The sequence below is a fragment of the Lactuca virosa genome, chromosome 7 (genome assembly GCF_052849685.1).
Source record: "Lactuca virosa cultivar CGN04683 chromosome 7, Lactuca_virosa_CGN04683_v6, whole genome shotgun sequence".
Taxonomy (NCBI): Eukaryota; Viridiplantae; Streptophyta; class Magnoliopsida; order Asterales; family Asteraceae; genus Lactuca; species Lactuca virosa.
This window is the reverse complement of record NC_136432.1, coordinates 96,240,701-96,249,836: the sequence shown is the minus strand read 5'-3', so window position 1 is coordinate 96,249,836 and position 9,136 is coordinate 96,240,701.

The window sequence follows — 9,136 nt, the reverse complement described above, 5'->3', positions numbered from 1 at the left end:
TAATAAAAAGAAGTTTTATTAAAGATATAAAAGGTTCAAAGGCACTCAAAATTAATACCAGTTATTAAAATGGTATCGCGTTAAAATTATATAAAAACTAGCTTTTTATATAGAACATTTAAAAGGTGATTTTCTTTTGAAAATTAGTACCATGGTTTATTATATGCATGTAGTAACCATGGTATCATATGTTTTTAAAAATAGAATTATAAAACATATAAAAGACCATTTTTACAAACCTCAAATCTATGCAATCCTTTTTTGAAAAGCATTCATACATCTCTTGTATGCACGAGTGGGATAAAGGATACCTAACCACTTGGTGTTATCTTTAGATGGTCAGGGTTTCTTCGCGATTTCTATAACCAAGTTATAGGCTGATTACACATGTTTTTCAAATTGGATGATTTGATCTGAAATGTTTTATGATAAAGGATACCTAAGCAAGAGAATTATGAGGTATAATTGGGATCAAACATGTTTAGTTAAATATGCTATTAGCGATCCCATAAATCTATGAATTAAATAGTAAGATATATTTGATAATCGATATCTACCGGGTTGAATGCAAATGTATGAGATTAAGGATACCTAACCATTTATTTGTTTTGCAACTTGAATCCTAGAATTTGATAATTAATGTTTTTGGAAACTAAAAGGGTATTAATTGTTAAAGAGTTTAAATATTGAAAATACTAAATGAATTTTGTTAAAACTTTGTAGTTAAACGATCCATTCTCATTACCATGAAATTGTCATTTCCTTTAATGGCTTAATGAGAAAATAACATTCACTAGATACAGCTTCAATGAATGGGTTCGTGTCTTAAGAGACAATCTCTTGAGAGATATGAAATTGTATACACTTAAAAGTCCTAGTCCTAAACTATTTTCTTTGAGCAATAAGACTGAACATGATACTTGGTAAAGGCATCACTGTGATGCTAAAGATGTTTCGAAACATCAAACTAGGAATAGTCCAAGGCCCAAAAGAGTCACCTTCTGTGATCTAGGAGTCCCTTGTTTTATGGACTGAACACCTTGAAGCCAAAGAAATCAAATAAGGCCCACATAGATGGATCTTGTTTCTTTTGTGGAGAAACTGGACACTGGAAGAGGATCTACTCCTCTTATCTGGAAAGAAAGTCTAGAAGAGACTAGTACTTCAAGTATCTACTAGATATAACTCATAATTTTCATATAGCAATTAGGTACTTGGTACTTAAATGTTAACCTAATATATGTAATTGGCATGCAGATATTTACGGAGGAGTAACCAGCTGAGCACAATCAAGTTTGAACTACACTCTCTGAGTCTAATTTATTATTCTTGGAACATAATGTACTTGCAATATAAAATGATGTTTTTTTGGAACAATGTATGTTTTAATTTAGCTTGCCTAAATATATGTCTCAGTTTAATGTATGAATGATTGATTATTTACATAAATCGTTTTTCATAACGATCACCTTCATATTCGGAAATGATTAAATTCTTTTATGAGACAATATCTCTTAATTAGAATTGTGAAGTAAATATCAATGTTTTATAAATAACAAGTTCTATATGGAAAATAATTTTGAATTAAACTTGTTTTAAATCAAACTCATCTTTGACATCGTTATCTTTATTATATAAATGACATTCACATATTCCAACTTCAAGAAATGGATCCTTGAAGGCAAATAATGTAGTTTATTTGACATATGTAAATCTTATTTATATATAAAAGATTCCTAATGATAATTTCACTAAGTAGTAGAGACAATAATTATTAAGGAACTATACAATATGGTGTATGACTTCCTTTCTAATGAATGTCTAAGATTTATCATAAGATACCAAATCAACTTTATTAATAACTATGGCAATTTCAACTATATTTTACATGGTAAATCATAATAGTGAAACTTTTACTAATTTTGCAAATATAAAGTTGAAATACAAACCGGTAAGAACTACCTAAGGCCTTAATAATAATAAAGGATGAATTACATCTTACTTAGTATGATTTACTTTCTAATCGGTAGAAATGTCCTCCTTTTATTTCCTTAGGGTAACACCTAGAACACTATCATTTGTACCTTGAGTACAAACACCAACTAACTAGTAGATATAGCATTTTCTTCGTAAGAATTTGTATTGAAAGGCTCCATAACTATCTTACTTAAATGTTTTATGGATTTATAGCCTATGTTGGACAAAAGCTTTTAAACCCAAAATCTACTAAATACATATTTGTATATAATACTCTAAATGTGGCTTAGATTATTATAAGCAAACGCGCCAAGAATAAGTATTTTTATTCCTTTGACTGTCGAGTTAATTGAAAGCAAGCTTCTAATGACAAAGTAAGTGGGAGGTACATGGAACTTGAAGCAACACAAGAACCATAACCTGATATACTTACAGTTGGCACTAGATGTAACAAGGATTGTTAAACTTGAATAATAGTTCTTCAAAAACACAAATTGTTCGCAGTAGTGGTAGAAATTATCTACGACTTGAGAAATGTGGAATCTCTCGTTGATGAGCTTTTATTGATGGTTTCTAGCAAATCCATCAAATACCAAGATGTTATGTCAGATCTCGTATCTAATTAATGACTTAGAGTCATGAACATAAGATGTAATCCAAGTATGATAATCCAGTGTGGTCTTGATTGAAATTTCTCTCTATAGAAAGGCTAAAAGGAGTAAGTAATTCTTTTAGAAATAATACATTGCATGGATAAAAATGCACATTTAAAGCAAGACTTGTTATAAAGTAATTTCGCATACTCATGTCATTTACTATGTTCAAACATTTTTCACAAGTAGCTATGATTAAATCAACAAGAATATTGTTTACTATAAATTCGTATTCTCAATATGAAATATAGCAAATATATTACAAGAAAGACTGCTTTTCTTAATAGACATCTACTAGATGATATATATATATATATATATATATATATATATATATATATATATATATATATATATATATATATATATATATATATATATATATATATATATATAGATTAGCTTGGAGGTTTTCTTAATCGATGTTATCCATAAAAAAATGTGTAAAGCCTGAGATCCAGTTGTGGAAATAAATCAAGCATCCCAATGTTGCAGTCATCATTTTAATATAAAACCACAAGGTATGCTTTTATATAAAAATGAATAGTACATGTGTGTTTACTAAGAACTATTGGGAGCATAGTGACATTTCTAATATTCTATGAATGAGACATACTAAATCATAAGAAATTATATTCTGACAATGCGATGCCTTTTCACCTTGACTCGGAATATATTTCTAAGATTTTGATTCTAAACAAATGTATGTAATTATGATTAGATGAATGAGTTCATTGAAAAGCTATGTTGATCTCTTCCGTTCAAGGATCACATAGAAATGTTTGTCACTTCGAGAGTATACTTAATTGAGCTAAGAGACTCTATATCCTGAAAGAACACCAATCATATACTCCATAATATTTAACTATACCTAGAGTATAGTCAAATATGGAGATGAGAGTATTCGCAAAATTCACACCAATTAAGTTTAGTCGAAACCATTAATAAAGTCCTTCTTCTAATCTAAGTACGAATGGTTACACTTCAGCTATAAGACTTTATTGTTCTAGAAATGGGATTTTGATTTAGTATTTGGATATTGGAACATTATGACAACAACTATTTTATAATGTTTTGATATACTAGAATATAATCATAACATTAATACTTGTTGTATTCTTTATTAACATGTTTAATCCATGAATAATCTTATTATTATAAAAGTTTATAGTCAGTTATAATTGTGGGAGCAATTATGAAGTAAGACTAATATGAATCGGATTGGTTGACTTTCACTGGACGAAGATAGGCAATAGGTTGTAACCAAGTTTCATAGGTACTTTTTAGAAAACTGGTATTGAACTAACCCGCATCAAGATCATCTCATGAATCTGTATTGTGAATGATACTTGATTAAAAGGTACTATCTTTGTATCCTTAACACCTGAGATACATAGTGGGACTTAAGTGTAGGGAGTACTATGCTTAGATATGGTTAAACGTTGTTGCTTAGCCAGGAAGTTATAAACGCCATTTTCAGGTATGGTATGAACTATGCAAGAGGCTTATGTAGTCAAGATGGGATTTGTTGTAAGACCCCGTTATTTTCTTCTTGTAAATCAATCCAATTCAATCAAAAGTCAGACTCGTTTCTGCTATCTGTTTATTGTGTTTAAGGCCAGTTTGAGAGTCTCTAAGCCTTGTACACTTAAGTATTGAGTGTTATTAAGTATTAGCTCGAGATGAGAAGGCTGCTCCCGAACCAGAAAGCCCAACACATGAGGTTCACGACCGTAAACCCTGTTCACGGCCGTGAACACTCTTCTGGTCGTGGACCACCCTCCATATATAAGAGATTGGTTCATTTTTTCTTCATTTCTTCAAACTCCAGCCGTGAACTACCCATTCTCTCTCAAGTATCATAAAGTGAAGGCTTACATTTCACTCCAAAACGTAAGCATCTCATCCTTATTCTTGTTCATGCTTAGAAAACCCTTTGTTCTAGCCTTGATTCATCACCTTTCATCATCATCTTCAAGATCTTCAAGGGTTTACGACCGTAAACCCTTCATAAGGGCCGTAAACCCTTCATAGGATCTTGGGCCGTAAACCCTCCCAAGGCCGTGAACTCCTAGAGTTTGGCCGTGAACTCCTTGTGATTAATCACAAGTGAGTCTAACACTCCATTGAGAGTGTTTCCTAGTTCCTAAGGTTGTTTCCCTTACATGTTAGTTGTTTTAAACACTAATTATATACATATATGTATCAATATATGTCATTTAGGACTCATTTGTGCCTCAGGACTTCATTCGTGGAACTTCTCATCCTTACTCGAATCTTCAATTGAATCAACCACATAAGGTGAGTTCATACCCCTATAATCTACCTTTTAAACGATTTTAAATGCTTTTTAGGGGGGAATACAAGTTGAACACAATTGTTAAATTTTGTTAATAATCACATGTGATGTCAATCACATAAAAGGTTTTCTTATGCCTTTAAATATTGTGTTAACATTAAAAGATTACCAAATACTTTCAAAATGACTTAAAGTCATGCCAAATCTTTAAAGTCATGTAAAATCTTTTTAAAACACTGTTAAAACTCTTTTAATACTGTTAAACTCTTTGAAAAAGGTTTTATAAACTATTTTATATTATAATTGTCAAAATCATGTACATATATGTATAAGTATATAAATAAGACCTAAAGGGCTTAGGAATAATGAGTTGCCTTATCTCCTTTTCCTTGTTTGGATGTGGGTTTGAGCTGAGGTTATTTGTCCGAAGGCCGTTTCCTTCTTAATTATATACATTATCCATATGGGAATATAAAATGTTACTTCAGTCGGTATCATTACCTTTGTATCATGCTGAGCAAAGGGGTACATTCAGGAGAGATCATGTTAATCAGATAGAACGTATAAATTATAATAGGTATAATTTATGAAAGAAACGAGAAATCTATTTTTATAGATAAGTATACGAGGTCTAAACTACTTTGTCAAGAAAAGGATATAATTCGATCTTTACTCAAACTAAAATCTGATGGTACGTATTCAGGACATAGCAATACTTGCTATGTTACATTCTTGTAACCAGAATCTCTTGGAGGGAGAGCGGGCATTGTGTGTATAGATCTATACGGGACTGACAATCCCACATCCTGACTGCTAGCTACAGTCCGACAGACCAGCCATGGGGTGAGAAATGTCATATATTCAGTTTCGACACCAGTAGGTCATCGTGTTCATTCTAGTCTAGTATGGTTACAACTTTATCACATTTTAAAACCTAATTAATCAGGTTAATATTAGGGTAGTTATTCTTCAGTAGTTTATTTTAAGAAATATTACTGTATTAATCAATTTCCCCAAACAAAATGGAACGGTTTTATAGGGATATAAAACTACTTTACGGAACGGTTTTATGGGGATCTAAAACTACTTTACGGAATGGTTTTATGGGGATTTAAAACTACTTTATGGAACAGTTTTATGGGGATTTAAAACTACTTTACGGAACGGATTTATGGGGATTTAAAAATACTTTACGAAACGGTTTTATGGGGATTTAAAACTACTTTACGGAACAGTTTTATGGGGATTTAAAACTACTTTACAGAACGGTTTTATGGGGATTTAAAACCACTTTTCATCATTAAAACGGAAAACATTCTTTTCATAATTTTATGGATAGTTAAAATTATGTTAAACCATATTATAAGTATAATAATACTTAAATGGAACGGTTTTAAGGGATTAAAAGTACTTATCAGTTGTAAAGCAGAAAATATAGGATTTTCTGGAACATAATCCATCACTTTCTCAAAATTACATAAAGGACTTAAATGGTTAATTCTATAATTCATTAGTTTATACATCAGAGTTATGTAAAAGTAATATTCGATTGGCAATGGAATGTGTGATTTCTGCCTTACTTCCTGTTCCTTGTTTGGTTGTGGGCTTAGGGCAGATTCACACATTTAACTGTCTGTTCGATATTAGGTTATATATAACTAGTATAAACTAAGTAATTATAGAGGGAACTATTACGGTTATCATATTATCACGTCAGAAAATATAGGATTTTCTGGAGGAATCAGTGAAATTTTCCAAGAACTTAGAGTATACTCCATATAACTAAAATACTTATGAACTCACCAGCTTAAATGGTGATCTACTCTTTCAAAATAACTTGTATTCTCAGGAATCCAGTAGACAGGTACACTCTCGGAGCTTTTGAGAAGACAGCCTAGTACCGTGCTGCGTCTTTTGTCTTTTACCATATCTACTCTAATGTTTGAATATGTGATGTTTAAACACTTATGTAAAACTTATACTTATTAATGCAATGGTTGTTTGTACTTTGATTACTATAATTCAAGTGTTGTGATACTTGACATGACGTCCTCCGCCCCCGAACGTTTCGGCCGTTCTGGTTTGGGGGTGTGACAGATTGGTATCAGTGCATTGTTTATAGTGAACTCAGTACATCAGTCATAAAAGATATACAACTATAAACAGATTGGGATAAAAAACACTCTGACCAAGAGTTATACTTTAAAATATAACAATATTTTATAAAAGTATAAATACATTCAGAATATGTATATACTAGAACGAGTATCACTATGAGAACAAAACAGAAGTATTTAGATGTTGGACACTATAGTTAAACCTGGACAGTTATGTAATCATATATGGGATCAATATAGCCTGGTCAACTATATTTATTTGTGATACGACCAACATGTGTTTGGGAGTGATTGTGGTGTTGCAACAAGTCTAAAACTTACCAAGTTACCAAAAGAATTCTAGAATCGAACATAAAGTTTAAAATACTATTGGAGTATTTTATGATGCTATAGTAATAAAACTGAAAACTTGTCAACTTCTTATATCAAGAAGTTCTAGAATATTATATATAATTAAAATACTATAAGAGTATTTTAGATAACATAAATAAACTTTTGGAAAATTTTAAAAGATCTCTTCTGGTAAGTCTATAATTACTAGGTGGATACGTAAGGTTATATATAGTTAAGATTTTATAGACATAGAATATGTGATTTTCACTCTACTTCCTTTTCCTTGTCTGGATGTGGTTTTAGAGTAGAATCACTTATTCGAAGGTCTATTTGATCTGTATTGTATATAATCAGTATACACTATGTGATTATAGAAAGACCGGAACAGATCATCCTCGTAAAAATGTATTTGTAACGAAAAAGTTTTATTAATATCATAGATTCTTTAGAAATTTCCATTCACGTATAAACCACTTAGATAGATGTAATCACTCCAACAACCACCGGAAGAATCAACAAAGGTCCAAAAGACATTCGTTAGGAAAATTCCAAGAAAGAAACAGTTGAGGAGTAGAGAAACTATAGATACCACCAAGTACCTTTACCTTATCAAGGGCACTGATGAGAAGTTCGCATGAACTTCTGGGATTTAAACTATTCATTATGAAGTAATGGGGATCAGTGTCAAAATCGTAAGTAAGACGGCCCAAGAATTCAATATACCTATGAAGGAGAAGGACACCATATAGATACCCGGAGAGAACAAATCATTACCACCCAGAATAGAACGTAGAACAGAGGAAAACCACTTGTGATTCATGTGAAGTGTTTGAGCGCCTTTTTCATCTCATTAATAATTAATAAATTAATGCAACCTAGTGAGTTAGTGATTACATTACTCACATTAGGTTTTGAGCTTATCGTCTTTCACTGTCACAGCTAATAACAATAAATCGGATCACAAAATCTCAATTGAGAGTGATTATTTCTCAAATCCATAAGTCTATTTTATGTAGACATTATTATGAATTACTTTTAGATCTTTTCGGAAGTTGGAACATGAAATCCACCAACCAAAGATAACTTAGTTCGGATGACACTCGTCTGATAACCATTCTAGAAACTTACTTCTACCCTTTACCAGGACTGCATCATAGGGATGTAGGTCGAATCATTGAGAACCGAAGAACAAAACGAAAAATTTATATGTATATATAAATGTTTAGAATACATCTAGAGACAACTATCGTTGCTCACGAACTCATTTTCTCATCGTGTAGCAGAATCATGCCTCCGAAGAAACGTAACCAACCCACCAGTAAAACACCAATCCTTCAGATAGATTCAGCTACATTTCAAGCTGCAATCACAGCAGCCGTAGCAGCTGTCATGGATCACCTTAATGCTAGCAACGCAAATGTTAGTGAAAATGTAATCGGAAATCTCGATCGTGGTGATAAGTAGTAAAGTTTCTGCTTTACAACTGATAAGTAGTTTTAATCCCATAAAACCGTTTTGTTTAAGTATTATTGTACTTATAATAAAGTTTAACATAATTTTAACCATCCATAAAATTATAAGAATAATGTTTTCCTTTTTGTTGGTGAAAAGTAGTTTTAAATCCCCATAAAACCGTTCTGTAAAGTAGTTTTAAATCCCCATAAAACCGTTTTGTAAAGTACTTTTAAATCCACATAAAATCGTTCCGTTTTGTTTATGGAAAGTGATTAATACAGTAGTATTTCTTAAAAACAAAC